The sequence below is a fragment of the Panthera tigris genome, chromosome C1, assembly GCF_018350195.1.
Source record: "Panthera tigris isolate Pti1 chromosome C1, P.tigris_Pti1_mat1.1, whole genome shotgun sequence".
Classification (NCBI taxonomy): domain Eukaryota; kingdom Metazoa; phylum Chordata; class Mammalia; order Carnivora; family Felidae; genus Panthera; species Panthera tigris.
Genome location: NC_056667.1, coordinates 74421793 through 74440621, shown reverse-complemented (window position 1 = coordinate 74440621; position 18829 = coordinate 74421793). Strand labels below are relative to the sequence as shown.

The following is an 18829-nucleotide window of genomic DNA, read 5'->3' as shown; positions in this document are numbered from 1 at the left end:
AAGTCAGTGACCTGGCTGGGTTTACAATGCCAGTCTTGTGATTCCTAATTCGGTGCTCTTTTACTCCATACTGCCTTCTTAGAGATCTTAGGAGTATCCATTTCCTTATATTTGAACTACACCTTGATCTAATTTGCATTAATTAATGGATATTAGGTGCCTTAAATCAGGAATAGTGGCAGGCCATACTTCTCATCTCTAATTTCATCCTAATCCAATCTGTGTCTCAGGGGAGAATACTCTCAACTGGAAGCAAGAAACCAGTTCTAACACCAGCTCTCTGTCACTAGCTATATGCAACCCCAAGCAGGTTATCCCATCTCGCTGTTCCTGTTTGCTCATCTGCAAAATGATGTTTGACTTTCCTATCTTCCAGTTTTTAAAAAAACTACATTTATTCAAAACGTTCACTGAATGCTAGGCAATGGAAAATAGCACAGTCTACTTTTCTTCCAGATATTCAATTTATTAAGGTAGACAGACATGAAAAACATACTCTGAAGAAGCAACATAGCTTTACACAAATGTAATAGGCCATAGGGGTTGTGTGTGTGTGTGTGTGTGTGTGTGTGTGCGCGTGCATGTGTTTAACAGAAAGCTCAGCTGGAATATAGTATGATGGCAAGAACTAAGCATTTGGAGTCAATCTGGTGATGTACAAATTCTGATACTGCAACCATGTTAAAGCTTCAATTTCCTCACATGAAAATGCAATTATTGCAACTACCTTGACTGTATCATTTCTAAGTCTCATAATAGATATGCCTAAGACTAAGAAGTATGCTTTCATAGTAACAGTGCAGTTCCTGGCACACAGCACTGAAGCAGATAGTACTAGATGCCTACATAATATCCATCCTCCCTTTATCCTTACTGAGAAAATTCCCACTCTGCTAAATGCAACAAAGTACACAGATAAAATTGTCACTTCATTGGACTTTCTAGCTGCTAGAAGTAGCTATATGACAATTTTTGTCAATGAGAAGCCAGCCCAGGATTTGGGTGAACCTCTCTCTCATTTTGCTTAGACTGCAGACCCAAAGCCTGAAGGTGCAGGAGCCATCTTCATGTGACAATACGGGACAAACAGGACAAAACCCAACAAACTAAAGATGGCAAAGCAGAGAGAGGTCCTGGGACCCTGCCAGCTTTACTAAACTGCTACACAAGTCCTACCATGCCTACTTTGGATTTCTTGTTTTAGATATAATATAAATCCCTATCTGACCAAGGATCATTAGGGTCCTGTAAGCAATACAAACACTTTGGCTTCTGGCTTAGGCAAATAAGTGATATGCTATGACCTCCTGCGTTAAGAGTAGATTTGAGGATTGGGAGAAGCAGGGAAAAGCAGGGAAGCTATATGCTCTATGAAGCTCTGGTAGACCACCGCAAAATGGTCTCAAATGAATCCTGCCTTCCTGCATTTACACTGTCTTGTAGTCCCCCTTTCAAAGTGATTCAACACTAGTCTTTTGACTTATTTTGACAGTGTGATGGAAGTGACATTCTGATGATGAGGAAGGGGACACAAGAGGTCTCATAACTTGTGTTTTCACTCTTGAAACCCCAAATACTATTTACAGAAGTCCAGACTACTCTGCTAGAGAGAGAGACAGGCCCTGGAAGATGAAAGTGACCATGTGGACAGACGCCATGTGGACGAGAACCAAAGCACTCCAGCTGTTCCAACCATTCCAGCTGAGACACCAGACATGTGACTGAGGCATTCCAGTCCAGGTTAGCCACCAGCTGAATACAGCTGCATAACTGAGCACAGGCAAGACCAGAAAAAAACACCTAGTATACCCAGAGAATCTTGAAAGTTTGTGACACTATAATAAATATGTAATTGAAGCTACTGTAGTAATGAGGGCAAGAAATAATGATCGCTTTAAGAAGTCTCTTCAATAACAATAATTATTAATTACTCGTTGTGACTTCCAAGAGATAAAAAGTATAACAATCTAATGGGGATGATGGGGATGTCAATAACATTGTCATCATGTTAAAAATTGTTTTTCCTTTTCTTTCCCACCTTACGCCCCCTGCTCCCCACCTCCACACTTTGAGAAGGAAGTAGATAGAGACAACAATCCTCTTCTTTCAAAAAAACAAAATCATCACCTTTCAAAACAGATTTGCTTAAAAAAATCCACCTTACTTCCTCACCATTCCTGTGATTAAACTAACCATAAACTGCATGTAGGTCAGAGTACCCAATCCTTAGATTCAGTGATTGATTTAGGATTAGTCATGGATTGAAGTAGTCCTATTCAGAGGTCCTTTTCAGGGATTGATAAGAAAGTCCTTCTCCAGAGAACACCAGTTGCAAAGACAATAAAAAAAGCTATTAAAGCTATTGACAAAGAGAAGTGCATTTTTTTTTTACTGTAAATCATGCAACATTGTTTTTTATTATAATGCATGGGTTTTAAAAATTATTTCCTCAATCTCTCCACACACAGGCAAAAATAAGTATACCATTTAACATATCGGAACTTGCAAACATTGATCATTGCCTAGAGAAGGGAAAATTATCCCTAAAACATGCTTAACCAGGAGGCCAATTCATCATGATAGACAGGCTGTCTGTCCCCCATCTGAACCTTCATTTGCCACCATTCAGTAATCTTTCTTCAGGCCCAGATCAGCAGCACATTTCTTCCCAACAATCACTAAATGTCTGAGAAGACTTTCATCATCATCTGCTACAGAAATCTGGGATATAAGTTTCTTGGGTATCACCAGAAAATGTGTTGATGCTTCATGGGAAATGTCACGGAAAGCAAGACACTGATCATCCTCAAATATGACCAGTGTCATATTGGCTGGGATTTTGGCTGGGATTTCCTTGTGAATGATCTCAAAGAGCATCTTGCTACCAGGCCAGACGGCCTGAGCCTTGGTGATTTCATCAGCCATCTCCCAAAAAAGTTTTTCTTATCATAGCCAGCAGAAAACAAAGCTAACCCAGAAAAAAGTAAAGATGAAAATTAAAGAGAAAAAAACCATGGAGGACACAGGCTGAGCATCTAAATCCAATCACGTTTAAACATACTCCCATACCCCTAAACTTTTTAGTCATAGTGCTAACCAATTCCTCTTTTGCTTGAATTTGGTTTGACTTACGATTTTTCTTATCACAAATCAGAGTCATAAATAATACATCTGGCTTCCTGCTTTGAAACATGAAGTTTAATCTAATTTAGTAATGACAACTGCAAATCCATGTCTATATATGTTTTCAATATCAAGATCAATATTCCTTATTAAGTATTTGTGTACACTACTACTTTAAAATAACCTCATTTTATACCATGAAACTGAACGTAATGGGTCAGATTTCTGCCTCTGTTCCAAAGGATGCTGTTAGTCATTTTTATTTTTGGTCTTATTTTGCATACTCTTCTTCCTTGAGCTTTTGGGAAATGTTTCTTATCTCACTCAAACCATGTGACTCTAGAGAAGGTGTCAATGTTTTTAATGTGATTCCATAATCCCTGGCCATGGTTGAATGACCTAAGGATGGACATCTGACTGAGCTAAACCATAGTGTTCCATATCCTGGCCAAACATGACTAATTCATTCATCTCACAAATATTTACTGAATACCTATTATGTATGCTAGATGCTGTGCTGCATACTGAATACACAGTGGTGGGACAAAAAAAGGATATCTATATTGTATTAGAACTACATAATGACCCCTCCAACTCTATTCCATAATCTATATGCCTCATTCTAGTCTCCTTCCCTTGTTCATCTGTAAATTCTCTTCCACTAAGAAATCTGGCTCCTACTACTGGCCATCCACTTTAATTATTCAATTCCAGCATACATTTACAGCAGGATCAGAATTGTCCACCCATATCCCTATGGAAACAACTTTATCAACTACAGTACAGTGCTTACATGTACTTCCTTTGGCTTTTAGTATTGCAGATTCTTTCCATTTTCAAGGTTACCTAGGTTAACACCTTTCCCCACCACTCCTTTCAGTGAGGTTGTTTCATATGTATGTGTAATATACTTTGATTCTCTTGTAACAGCCTGCGTTCCTTTCTCAGATCTCTGATCTCCTAAATGATACTTTATAATCATGACCTTACTCCTTAATGATACACCTAGTGCCCAGATCCTGGTTCCTAATACTAGTTTCCAAGAAAAGAAACAGGACTTCTTGGAGAAACGGCTGATTCTAGGAGTAGGAGAGATTCAAAATGAGCCTGGAGCATCTTGTAGTGCAAGAAAGTAAAGAAGTACTCAAAACAAAAATCATAGCCATTGATGGAGCTATGTCAAAGGGACACAAGAGCCAGCTTGAAGAACCCCCACTGGCCAAAACTAGAACAATTTTAGCAACAAAATAAGGTAGTACTGGATTATAATCCAAAGTATAAAACAAATATCTATGAGTCCATACTGGTATAAATAACCAAATAAATTAATGGTAAAGGAGAGAAACCTCCTGTATATAGGAGAGAAACCTCCTGTATGTAAGAATTCAACATAATTTTTACACACACACACACACACACACACACACACACACACACACACACACACTGCCATCAAAGAAGAGGAGCCTAACCCCCTTACTCCTTATGTCAGCTGTGCATAGTGACTTCCTTCCAAAGAGGACAGTATGAAAAGAAGGAGGGAAAAAAAATAACTTTAGAGTCAGGAGAAACCTGACCAAACACTACCTCAGCTGGGTGATCAAGGTCAACATCAACAGTGATAAGTCATGCTGGTATTATGTAAAATGGTACTTTAACACTGTAATTTACCTTTCAAAAACCCACAACTCTAGTCTAATAATGAAAAACACCAAATTCTAATAGAGGAGCATCTATAAAATACCTGACTGGCACTCCTCAAAACTGTTGAGATCATTTTAAAAGGAAGAAAAAGAAAAAAAGCAAAGTCTAAGAAACTAAAACAGCCAAGGAGAGCCTAAGGAGAAGTGGCAACCAAATGTAATGTGGCATCCAGATGGGATGCTGGAACAGAAAAAAAATGAGAACTAAAGAAATCTGAGTAAAGTATGGATTTTAATTCCTAATAAGATTCATTAACTGTAACAAATGTACCATATTTACACACAATGTTAAAAACGGGGAAGTGAGTCTGGGGTATGTAGAACTTCCTATTGTCTTCTCAGTTTTTCTATAAATTTAAAACTGTTCTAAAAAATGGTAAGTATTTTTTCTTTTCATTTTTTGTTTATTTTAACATTATTTAACATTTTGAGAGAGAGAGGGAGACAGAACGTGAGCAGGGGAGGGGGAGAGAGACACACACACACACACACACACACACACACACACACACACACACACACAGAATGCAAGCAGGCTCCAGGCTATGAGCTGTCAGCACAGAGCCTGACGTAGGGCTAGAACCTATGGACTGCAAGATCATGACCTGACCTGAAGTCAGATGCTTAACCGACTGAGCCACCCAGGTGCCCCAATAAGCATTTTTTCTAAAAGAAAAGACAGGATCCTTACAATCAAAAAGCTTACATCTAGAGAAAAGACACACATTCAACAAGTAAACCGCAATTAAAAACTGTGATAACTGCAATGAAAAAACAAGATAGAACAATGAAAAACCCACCTATAATTTGATTAAAACATTGAGGAAAGCCTCTCTAAGACTCTCTGAGGAAGTAAATTTTATTCTGAGACCCAAGAGATGATTAAGAGTTACCCAAATAAGGTGAAAGAAAGAAGCACCCCTGCTTGAGAAACTAAAACAAAAATCAGACTTGTCAAATTTCTGGTTCTGGACAAGATCGAACAGGCTCATTTCTTTCTACTCCTGCCTGATAACTAACTACAACTAAACACTCTGGAAATAAAACAGCAGACAATTCTAAGACTCTGAGAGGTGAAAAAAAGGCAAACCAGTTAGAAACTTCAGGTCTTGAGGAACACAAGGTGGTAAATTCTCTGGGTTTTATTTTTATCACAGAATTATCCACCTGGGTATCAGACAAGAACCTCCAAAGCCAAAGTTAAAAAAAAAAAAAAAAAAGGTGTGGGGTGGGGAGGTGGGGACATCTGGATGGCTCAGTTGGTTAACCATTCAACTCTTGATTTCAGCTCAGGTCATGACCTCATGGTTCATGGGATCAAGCCCCGCACTGGGCACTATGCTGACCAGTGCAAAGCCTGCTTGGGATTCTCTCTACCTCTCTCTCTCTCTGCCCCTCCCCTGCTCATGCTGTCTCTCTCAAAATAAATTAATTAATTTAAAAAAAAAAAAAAGAAGACTCTCAAGAAGAGTCTGCTCTCTCTCTAGAAGAATGGTGAGAGGGAACAGCTCAGCAGGACAGAAACCTTTTTAAAAAAAAAAATTTAAAACATTTATTTTTGAGAGACAGACAGACAGACAGTGTGCGAGTTGGGGGGAGGGGCAGAGAGAGAGAGGGACACACAGAATCCAAAGGAAACTCCAGGCTCTGAGCTTTCAGCACAGAGCCTGATGTGGGGTCGAACTCACAAACCATGAGATCATGACCTAAGATGAAGTTAGACCCTCAACCGACTGAGCCACCCAGGCACCCCAGGACAGAAACCTTTTTGACAACACCCACCCTATTCGACCAAGCACCGTCTGGAGGAGCCTGGACTTAACTGGTAGCAGCAGATAGTCCAGAGTAGAATGGCAGACACCAAGCACTCTGAGGCAGTGCTCTCCTTCTCAGCCAGTAAAGCTGAAGTGAGTATACTGAACTTCTGCTCTTTGACAGCACCAGGGCCCAGAATGGGGCTCCTCTTACTCATCAAGGGGGAGGCATCAACAGAGACCAAGTAGGGAGTGTCATCTCCTTCCCCAGAGCCTGAGGTAGCCTGGTATGTAGCTTTCCTTCCCTGACAAGGCAGCCCAAGTAGAGACTAAGCACAGAATACATACTTTAGCTCAACAAGAGTAGGCAAATCAGGATGATGCTCCCTTCCTTCAGCAGAGACCTGCTCCCACGTCCAGTGGTAGAAGATAAAACAAGGTGAAACTCCCATCTCCCACTTGTATGGTGTCATCATACAAGGAAAGAGATTCTGGGCTTTGCCCCTCATTGAGCAGTAGCAGGTAGTATGAGACAGCAATTGTCTCCTCCAATAGTGTGCCATCAATGAAGACCAAGTGGGGACCACGTCAATTCCACTCGTATCTAGCAGGAACAGACAGTCCTCCTCACTACCCCAAGAAGAGAATGGAGTAAAAGACAGATGACCTTGGAGGAGAGAGCTGGAGAAAAGAACTCATTAAACCTGCCTAAGAAGTCCTGCACAGAACCAGAACTTGGCAGAACCAATTCACACATCAAGCTGACCAGAATTCATATGCAAAAAGGTTTGAAGACCAAAGTATACCATAAAACCCAACTTTTTGGAATAGCTTTCAAGTGGTACACAAAGCACACAAGAATAATACTGTGAGGGCTTTGGAAAGTAAATTATCATTGGAACCAAAGCCCACAAAAGTAGGCCAGAATCTGTGTGCTAAACCTAAACAGTAAGTGCTTGCTAAAATAGATTTAGATACAGGGACTCAATATAATAGTCAAAATGTCCAGGATAACAATTAAAAAAAAAAAAATCACTCACCCAAGAACCAGGAAAATGATAAACTGAATGGCAAAAGATAATCAATATACACCCCAAACTAAGATAACTCACATGTTGAAATGAAATTACAGGATTTTAAAGAAATCATCAAGAATGCTTTAACCAAAAATTTTTTTTGAAAAATTGAAAACAATGAATAGAAAACCTCAGCAAATAATAGAAGATAGGAAAAAGAATAAAGAAAATTATAAAATTAAAAAACAATTAAAATAAAGAGCTCACTTGGGGCGTCTAGGTGGCTCAGTCAGTTAAGCGTCCAACTTCAGCTCAGGTCATGATATCACAGTTCCTGAGTTTGAGCCTGGTGTTGGGCTCTGTGCTGACAGCTCAGGGCCTGGAGCCTGCTTCAGATTAGGTGTGTCTGTCTGTCTGTCTGTCTGTCTCTCTCTCTGCCTCTCCCCCACTCACACTCTGTTGCTCTCTCAAAAATGAATGTTAAAAAAAAATCAAAATAAAATAAAATAAAAAGCTCACTGGATGGGCTCAATTCTGGATTGAAGATAACAGAGTAAAGACTCATTAAACTTGAAGACAGATGAGTAGAACTTAACCAATATGAACAGAACAACAGAAAGGAAATAGATTGAAAAAATAAATAAACCACAAAAATCTAACGTTTGTGTTACAGGAGTCCCAAAAGGAGAAGAGAAAGAGTATGTGTCCGAAAAAAATTGGAGGAGGGGCACCTGGGTGGTTCAGTCGGTTGAGCGTCTGACTTTGGCTCAGGTCATGAGCTCATGGCTCGTGAGTTTAAGCCCCACGTCGGGCTCTCTGTTGACAGCTCAGAGCCTGGAGTCTACTTTGGATTCTGTGTCCCTCTCTCTCTCTCTGCCCCTCCCCTCGCTCATGCTCTGTCTCTCTCTCTCTCAAGAATAAAACATTTAAAAAGTTTTTAAATTTAAATTGGGGGCAAAATGGCTAACTTCCAAAATTTGCCAAAAGGCATAAATCCACAGATTCAAGAAACTGAGCAAGTCCCAGAAAGGATAACCCTATGGTCATCTAAAAAAAGCCAAAATATATCAAATCAGACTTATGAAAACTACAAAAAACCAACCAGCTTGAGTTCTGAAAGCAGCTAGAGAGAAATGATGCATTTCTTAACAGAAACCATAGATGCCAGAAGAAAGCAGTATAATATTTCAAATGCTGAAAGAACTGTCAACCTCAAATTCTATACCCAGTGAAAATATCCATCAGGAATTAAAGGGAAACAAAGACATTTTCAGACAAAGACAACTAAGAAAAATTGTCAGCAGCAGTCTTAATCATAAAGAATGGCTAAAGAAGTTCTCAAACTAGAAGAAAATGATAACTGCAAGAGGTTTATAACTTTAAAAAGAAAGACAAAATGAATAAAAATAGGGCTAAGTGTAATAGAATATCATTTTCCTTATGAATTTTTATGATCATCTGATGTGCTCAATGTAAAGTAAACAAGATAATTTTAACTTTAAAATGGGGAAAGGGACCTAAGTAGAAGTATGATTTCCACATTTCACTCAAAGTGGTAGAATGCCAATACCAACAGTATCCAAAAAAAGTTACACATGCACATCATAACACCCAAGGGACCACTTTAACGAATAACTGGTGATATGCTCAAAAACCTTATAAATAAAAATGGATTCTAAAAAATGTTCAGGTAGCCCACATATAGGCAACAAAAGGGAAACAGAGGAGGAACAAACAGAAGGAACAAACAGAAAACTAATAGTGATCTAGCAGACTTATGCTCTTACATATGTCAGTAATTAATTTTAAGTGTAAAGGGCCTAAATACAAAATTTCAAAACAGAGATTGGCATAATGGATTAACAAGTATGACCTGGCTAGAGGCTATTTATAAGACCCTAACTTTGAATATCAAGGCATAAGTAGACTGAATGAAAAGGATGCCATGCTCTTATCAAAAATAAGAGCAACAGTGGCTATATTAATACCAGGAGAAGCAGACTTGAAGGTGAAGAAAATTATCAGGGAATTTTAGAAGAGAGTCATTACAAAACAATAAAATGATCTATCCACCAATAAGGCATAGTAATGCTAAATGTGGAAACAACAGAGCTTTAAAATAAAAGAAACAAAAGCTGATAGAATCCAGAGGAAAAACAGAAAAAATATACAATTATAACTGAGGATTTCAACTCTCCCCTCTCAGCAAAACAGAACTACAAGATTGAAAACCAGCAAGAAGACAGAAGAACCAAACACCACCATCAAAAAGAAGATTTAATTATTAACATTTACAGACTACTCCATCTAACAAGAACAAAATACATTCTTTTCAAGTGCTCATAGAATATTCACCAGAATAGAACAGAACCAGCGTCATAACACAAACCTAAACAGGGGCACCTGGGTGGCTCAGTCAGTTGAGCATCCAGCTCTTGATTTTGGCTCAGGTCATAATCTCATGGTTCATGAGTTTGAGTGTTCCATCGGGCTCTGTACTGACAGCACAGAGTCTGCTTGGGATTCTCTCTTTTCTCTCTCTCTTCCCCTCCCCTGTTCACTCTCTCTCTCTCTCAAAATAAACATTTTAAAAAAGTTAAAAAAAAACCTTAAATAAATTTAAAGGAATTTAAACATAAAAAGCACGTTCACATAAAAGAATCAAGCTAGTCAACAGAAAGAAAAATTTTAAGCACTCAGAAACTAAAAACACACTTCTAAGTAATCTATAGTTCAAAAGAGAAGTCTTCAAAGAAATTTTTAAAATACACAAAGCTGAATAAAAATGAAAATATAATGTAACAAAATGTGTGGGATGTAGCCAAACTTGCACCTCAAGGAATAAAAAAGAACAAAATATACCAAAAGCAGGTTAAAGAAGGAAATGGTAAAAAATAAGAGCAGAAGCCAATGATATTAAAAATGACAGAGGGAAAAAAAAAATCAATGAAACAAAAGTTAATTGAAAAGATCAATAAAATCGATAAACCTCCAGCAAGACTAACAAAGTTCAAAAAGACACAATGTACGATATCTGGAATAAAATAGCAAGTGTGACTATAAATATTAAGCCATTAAAAAAACAGTAAGAAAACACTAAAATCAAATCTACAATCTGAATCAACAACTTAGATGAAATCAACCAACTCCTTGAAAAGGATAAACCACCAAAACTCACGTAATATAACTAATGTAACTATTAGACAATCTTTTCAGAAAATTCTCCCATAAATTTAGATGTAAAAAAATCATAAAAAAAAAAAAAGCCAAACTGAATCCAGCAATGAAGAAAATTATACATTATAACCCAGTAGGGTTTATTCTTGTATGGAAGACTGGTTCAATGTTCAAAAATCTATCAATATAATCCCCATGTCAAAAGAATAAAGATGAAAAATCACATAATCCTACCAGCTGATGCAGAAAAGGCATTTGACAAAATTCAACAGGCATTTATAATTAAAAATATGGAATAGAGAACTTCCTGAACGTGATAGAGAGATTCTACAAATACTTACAACTAGCATATATATATAACTGTGAATGACTAAATGCTTTCACCTAAGATCAGGATCAGGATAAGGACATATGCTTTCAGCAATGTTATTTAACACAGTATTGGGCATTCTAACCACTTCAATAAGACAATAAAGGGCATGCAGATTGGAAAGGATGAACCAAAATGTTCCTATTAACAGATAAAATGGTCATCTACATTAAAAAAAAAAATCCCATGAAATTTACCAGAAACTTCCACAATAAAATAGTTCAGCAATATTACAGGTTACAAGAACACTCAAAAATCAGTCATATTTCATGGCCTTTTGTAGCAACATGGATGGAACTGGAGAGTGTTATGCTAAGTGAAATAAGTCATACGGAGAAAGACAGACACCATATGTTTTCACTCTTATGTGGATCCTGAGAAACTTAACAGAAGACCATGGGGGAGGGGAAAGAAAAAAGAGAGAGAGAGAGAGAGAGAGAGAGAGAGAGAGAGAGGGAGGGAGCCAAACCATAAGAGACTCTTAAAAACTGAGAATAAACTGAGGGTTGATGGAGGGGTGGGAGGGAGGGGAAAGTGGGTGATGGACATTGAGGAGGGCACCTGTTGGGATGAGCACTGGGTGTTGTATGGAAACCAATTTGACAATAAACTTCGTATTTAAAAAAAATCAGTCATATTTCAAAAAAAATCAATCATAGTTCTGTGGATTCACAATGACCAGGTAGACACCAAAGTTAAAAACACACCATTTACAATCATTGCCCGAGTGCTCCTGTGAGGTGATCCACAGTACCCACACCTGTTTCCTATCACATCCTTACTTATCGTACCTTACTTTGTCTTCCCTGCTTCACAATAAGTTAAACTCTCTAAAAGCAGATGAAGTATCTGTTCACAGCTGTGTCCCTAGCACCATGTCTGCCACATCCTAGCTAATCAATAAATATTTTTAAGGATTAAAAAAAAATGTGCTTCAAGTTCCATAGCTAGATTAACAATCCCCCATATCCAAACCCAAAATTCTACCCCTTTCCTAATAAAAAAAAAAAAAATGCTAGTTATATAAAAAGTTTCAGGAAAAAAGAAAAAAAAGTACTGGGAATACAAACAGTTCCAGTCAGAAATCAAAGTAATCCTCACATTTTATAACATGGAAAGAGCTTTAAGTCACAATTGTTCTTTTCTATTAAGTCACAAGCATATTCAAACACAAAAGAAAATTATACAGTGAGCAAAATATGAATTTTGTTAGTAACTGTCTTAATGACTACTTGATTTTCCTGTTATTTTATCTTCACATTCCAAATTCTTAGACCCTTATATGATTAAAATAGAAATAACTTTATCTTGTCTGCATTCTAAACCAGAGCAGAGGGCTTGTATCAAGTGACAGGTACTAGAGCTACCGGTATTTCTAGGAGCATATAATCACCATTTTAGTGTTCAATTTTATCAATTTTCCCCTAGTAGTGATTCTTAAACTTTTTGTGTATGTGGAGTTGGGGTAAGGGGTGGGGGGCACAGATTACAAATCTCTGGGATCCTGATGAAAGCAACAGACTCTCAGAATACTTCATATGTGCAACACAACACATACACAAACACAGAATGGGAGGAAGTTTCAGGGGGTTCACTGATCCCTAAGTTCATCCAAGTTCATCCCAAAGTTCAGAACCCACAAATGTCAAGCCTTTTGTCAACCAATAGCTGTTAGCTATTTCTTAAGAGCCTAACATAGACTTTTTAGGAAATATACCATATTAACAAAAAGGCACACAATAAGACCCTGATTAACTTCCTGGAATAAAAATTAACCATGTTAAAAATATAAGTAACTTCAGAAATTATAACAGGCAGGGCTCTGGAAGACCAGAGAAACAGATCTTCCTCACTGCCTAGATTCTGTTTGTTTGCACACCTCTGAAGATAAAGCAGGGGATCTTCTTCATTCTGATTCTCTTCCATTCCTAAACTTCCCAGGAGATAATACATACAAGTTCTGTTTTGTGTTCATGGTCCTAACAATATAAGAAATAAGAAGAATAATCTCGTACACCTATTAGTGACCATTATACTTTAACTGACACTCTTAAAAACAGAGTAAAAAAAAAAAAAATTAAGGGTTACTTATACATTAGAGTTTTCTTTCATCTCTAAACATGAACTAAGTCATTTCCCCTAGCCAGTACTTCTCAATAGGGGCTTTATCACCACACAGGGCATTTCTGAAAAATGTGGAAATTCTGGTTGTGAAGATGACAATAAGACCGAGGCACACAGGTGGGGAAGTGACTCAGGCAGAGGCAGAGAACTGTGACAGAAAGCAAAGACTCTAATGACAGAAAGCAAAGAAAGAAAACTATAAGAATATCAGAACAACTAAGAACAAAGGTTTTTGTCTCAAAGGACTTAAGTGATTAAATCAGTAAAACATCAAAATCTTCACCGTTTCTGGCATTTATCATCTATTCAATTACCAGGAGGGCCAACATTATTACCATTATCACTAAATAGAGCCAAAAAAATGGGAAGGGATAGTACAATATCAAAATGGAGAAAAGACAGGACCAAAGTTAATTTTTTATGTGTCATGCTTAATTGAGAACATCTGATATATCACAAACCTACAATGTACTAGAGTGTTAAATATTTTTAAAATAATAAAACATAAAATAGATAACATAGTAGCATATCCATTCCAAGCAGAGTAAGAATTGGGGGTTTAAATAAAGAGATACTATGAGAAACAATTACAAAGGAAAAGTCCAGAGATGCTTTTGTTGTTTGAAAATATACAAAGAAGGCAACCAAACTAAGATTACAAACAGACAAATGAATAGATGGACAGACAGGGAGAAAGAAAGGAAGAAGAGAAGAGGAAGGAAGGAGGAAATCAAACTTGGGACTCTCATTTAGTGTTTTATTTACGGATTAGGTTGAAGAAATAGGAAGCAAATTGTCAGTTACTCAGAGTTGGGAGGTAGGGAAGGCAACAATCAACTACAGGCCATACAACAGAACATCCCTGTGGAAGTAAAACCAGTTAAGTGCAAGAAAAGTTAACAGCTATTTACAAATAGAAACAATAAAAGAGCCAAGTGACTTGGTTGAAACAAGTTAAAACTTAGTGCGTGATAAAGTGTTACATGGGCAATTTGATAGAAATATGGTATGTGAAACTGAGTGCAACCTTGCCACTGTCCTTCATGTCCACTGATGACACAAGGAAAAATATTTATAATTACCATGAGAGTGAATCTCAGAGCTAGAGATTTCATCAAGAAATAATTTCTGGTGTAGAAGTGATAAATACTAGATATAGTAGTTGGGGGTGGAGGGGTGGGGAGGGGAAGAAATGCTAGAGACGTATCCTCTTTCAACTGCATTGGTAATCTTTATTTCTTTAGCTGAGTGAATATAACAGTGTTTTATTAACCTCTATACATCTTTTGTTATGCTTATATTATTTTTTTTAACAAAACAAGAAAGGAATAACACAGAAAGAAAGAAAGAAAGAAAGAAAGAAAGAAAGAAAGAAGAAAGAAAGAAAGAAAGAAAGAAAGAAAGAAAGAAAGAAAGAACGGACGAACTATCTAATAGTAAAGATACTGGATTCATTATTGCGGAAGTAGTTACAGAAATCTGTAGAAGTCCCAGAAAGCCATCTAACATAGGGTAGTCCTCTGTCTGGAATTTCAACTCTACAGGTACAAATAAATGGCCTCTCAACCTCTTAAAACTGTTCTACTCTGAGAGCGCATTTTCTTGAAAACATGTTAAGAATGTTCAGTAAATTGGTGCAACCACTGTGGAAAATAATATGGAGGCTCCTCAAAAAATTAAAATAGAAATACCATAAGACCCAGTAATTCCACTACTGGGCATTTACCTCAAGAAAACAAAACACTCATCAAAAACATACATACATCCCTATGTTTATTACAGCGTTATTTACAAATAGCCAAGATATGGAAACAAACCAAGTGTTCATCAATAGATAAATGGATAAAGATGTGTTTTATACACACACATACACACACACGAATACTACTCACCATAAAAAAGAATGAGATCTTGCCATCTGTGACAACATAGATGGACCTAGATAGTATTATGCTAAATGAAATGTCACGCAGAGAAAGGCAAATGCCATATGATTTCACTGATATGTGAAATCTAAAAAGCAACTGAACAAATAAAAAACAAACAGACCCTTAAAAACAGAGAGCAAAATGGTTGCTCTCTGGTTGCCAGAGAGGAAGTGGGTGGGGGGATGGGTGAAATAAAGGGAGCTTAAGAGATAAAAAATTCCACTTACAAAATAAATAAATCATAGAGATGAAAACTACAGCATAGGAAATAGTACTACTGTAATGAAATTGTGACAGATGGTAACTACACTTAAATGTGGTGAACACTGAGTAATGTACAGAATTGAACCAATGTCATACACCTGAAACATAACACTGCATGTCAGTAATATTTCAATAATAATTTAAAAAAAAAAGAATTTTCAAGTTGAAATGCCATGTTACTGGGTATATTTCAACTTGTAAGAAGTATTAAGTATATTTAAATTTATACCCAAAATTATATACAAGCTTCTTCTAGAATTCCTAAAAATAAAGTCTCCTACCTATTATTTAATTAAATTCTTAGTAATATCACATTAATTTTTTCCTCTTATTGTAAAGCTGGTGTCCACAAATATTAATATATCACAATAAAACAATTAAGATGGCACAAATATATTAAGGGTCAAGTGAAATCTGCCCATGTTGGTGTCTTAAGCGGATCCTGACTTAGCCTTAATTTAAAATACTTTACATTAGGGGGCACCTGGGTGGCTCAGTCAGTTAAGTCTCTGACTTCAGCTCAGGTCATGGTCTCACGGTTCATGGGTTCGAGCCCCACATTGGGCTTTGTGCTGACAGCTCAGAGCTTGGAGCCTGCTTCGGATTCTGTGTCTCCCTCTCTCTCTGCCCCTTCCCTGCTTGCATTCTGTCTCTCTCTCTCTCAAAATAAAAAAAATTTTTTTTAATTAAAAAAATAAAATACATTTCATGCTATATTAATATGGTGTTTTTAAAAATTTATAACAAACTCTGATTATTACCCATCTGAAGGAATCCTACACATTACATTCTTAACAATTCAGAATATGGTGTATTTAATTCTCTTCACAAATTTTATAGTAGTATAATTATATCACCATAAAATAATTATATCACCAATATAATAATCATAATTGCAAGCACATTCCTCCTACAAAGGTCATATTCTATGAGGTACTACAAAACCATATATGGGAATGGGTGGGAGTAACCTACAGTAGCCTGATCAGATACCAATGATAATCCAGCTTTTGACATATAGATACTCTGATCTATCTTCTGTCCTATACCTTAGCATACGGGTTTGCTTTTAAAAATTATTTCATTCAGCAACAATTTATTAAATATTACTATGTGTGAAGTCCTATTCTAGACATTGATAATACAAAGATGATTAAGCCACACTTCTGATAAATTGGTGGCTGAGATCGAAGTTCACAGTGTATCTACTTTAGTAACTTACTTAAAAACTATAGTCCTATTACCTTGAAAAATGTGATTTTTAAGCTCACAAAATATCACTAAAATATATGTGTAAAACAGAAATAGTTTTTATTTTTTTTAAGTTTACTCATTTATTGGGGGGGGGGCACAAGTGAGCGAAGTACAGAGAAAGAAGAAGAGAGAATCCCATGAGGGCCAGAAAAAGAAAAAAAGAGAGAGAGAAGTGGAACTCTCTCTGAGCTCAAACTCATGAACCGTGAGATCACAACCTGAACTGAAGTCAGATGCTTAACCAACTGAGCCACCCATGCGCCTCTAAGTTTATTAATTTATTATTTTTAAAAATTTATTTCAATGTTTATTTTTGAGGGAGAAAGACAGAACGTGAGCAGGGGAGGGGCAGAGAGAGAGGGAAACACAGAATCAAAAGTAGGCTCCAGGCTATGAGCTGTCAGCTCACCAAAGCTTGAACTCACCAGCCATGAGATCATGACCTGACAGATGCTTAATCGACTTGAGCCACCCAGGCGCGCCAAAGTTTATTTATTTTTGAGAGAGAGCACACATGCACATGAGGGAGAGACAGAGAGAAAAGAGCCCCAAACAGGCTCTGTATGCCAGATCACACCTGCAGTTGGATGCTTAACCGACTGAGCCACCCAGGTGCCCCTAAAACAGAAATAATTTTTAAACCAGTAATGTGTCACAAAAATTTACTCTTTTTTTGTTTGTTTGTTTTATTTTTTTTTTTTTTTTTTTTTTTTTTGGACAGAGAGAGACAGAGCATGAACGGGGGAGGGGCAGAGAGAGAGGGAGACACAGAATCGGAAACAGGCTCCAGGCTCCGAGCCATCAGCCCAGAGCCTGACGCGGGGCTCGAACTCACGGACCGCGAGATCGTGACCTGGCTGAAGTCGGACGCTTAACCGACTGCGCCACCCAGGCGCCCCTGTTTGTTTGTTTTAAATAGGCTTCATGCCCAGCGTGGAGCCCAACACAGGGCTTAACTCATGACCCTGAGGATCAAGAGTCAGACATTTAACCAACTGAGCCACCCAGGTGCCCCAAAAGTTACTTGTCTCAATAAAACTAAGAAGGCCTTACGAAATAGGTTAAAAATGATTTCACCACATTATTTCCATTTCTCTTACCAAGCCTACACATATATAAGTATACCAAGTACAATAATTTTATAAGTCAATGAACTCATACATGTTTGTATTAGAAGTGTAGAGGGCAATGACAGAAAATTACATAAAACACAGTTCTTCCTCCTCTAATTTTGATTAACAAAATTCAAACCTCAAATCTTATTTTACTCCTATAGATTTGAAACTTGTGGAAATTTCATCTACTTACTGAACAATTACAAATTATCACATTTCTATCTGCAGTTATAAACTGTTCTGAAAGTATTTGAAAAGTATTCCAAGGGTGCCTAGGTGGCTCAGTCAGTTAAACATCCAGCTTCAGCTCAGGTCGTCATCTCACAGCTCATGAGTTTGAGCCCTGCATCGGGCTCTCTGCTGTCAGTACAGAGCCTGCTTTTGGATCCTTTGTTCCTCTCTCTCTCTCTGCCCCTCCCCGGCTCATTCATTCTCCCTCCCTCTCTCTCTCTGAAAATAAACTTTAAAAAATATATATAAAAGCATTCCAAATACATATATTTTTTACTAAAATGCATTGTATATCCAGAGCAATAATTTAAATACCTATGGTTTAATTACTTCATTAATATGGGTATCATTTTTTCACCCCAATCATAACTCATATTTAGTATTACTATTGGTAAAAATGATATCTCAATCAAAATTGAGGGGGACCCTGGTGGCTCAGTCAGTTAAGTATCCGACTATTGATTTCAGCTCAAGTCATGATCTCATGGTTTGTGAGATCAAGCCCCATGTCAGGTTCTACGGTGATAGTGAGAAGCCTGCTTGGGATTCTCTCTCTCCCTCTCTCTGCCCCTCCCCTGCTGTGCTTGCTTTGCTCTCTTTAAAAATAAATAAACATTAAAAAAAAAAACTAGAATTGAAAATCATCTCTATTTTAATAGACAGCATGTGCAAATCTCAGGCTCTCACATGCCTCCAACACAGAAACGTGTTTCATAACCAAAAATACCTAGAATGATCAAGCAAAGGTGGGATGTTAAAGGCAACAGAGA

The 18829-nt window shown here is 37.3% G+C and overlaps 1 protein-coding gene across 4 annotated transcripts in view; it reads right to left on the bottom strand.

Moving 5' to 3' along the window:
* PKN2 (protein kinase N2) overlaps window positions 1–18829 on the bottom strand; it is a 128421-nt gene that overhangs the window by 86891 nt on the left and 22701 nt on the right. Inside the window, exon 1 of one of the 4 annotated variants that reach the window (XM_042997784.1) lies at window positions 13023–13658. The exons of the other annotated variants lie outside the window; for them this stretch is intronic. The gene's annotated coding sequence lies outside the window, so the exon portion shown is untranslated. Of the gene's footprint in view, window positions 1–13022; window positions 13659–18829 lie in introns of those variants that run through there. 4 annotated transcript variants of the gene reach the window in all.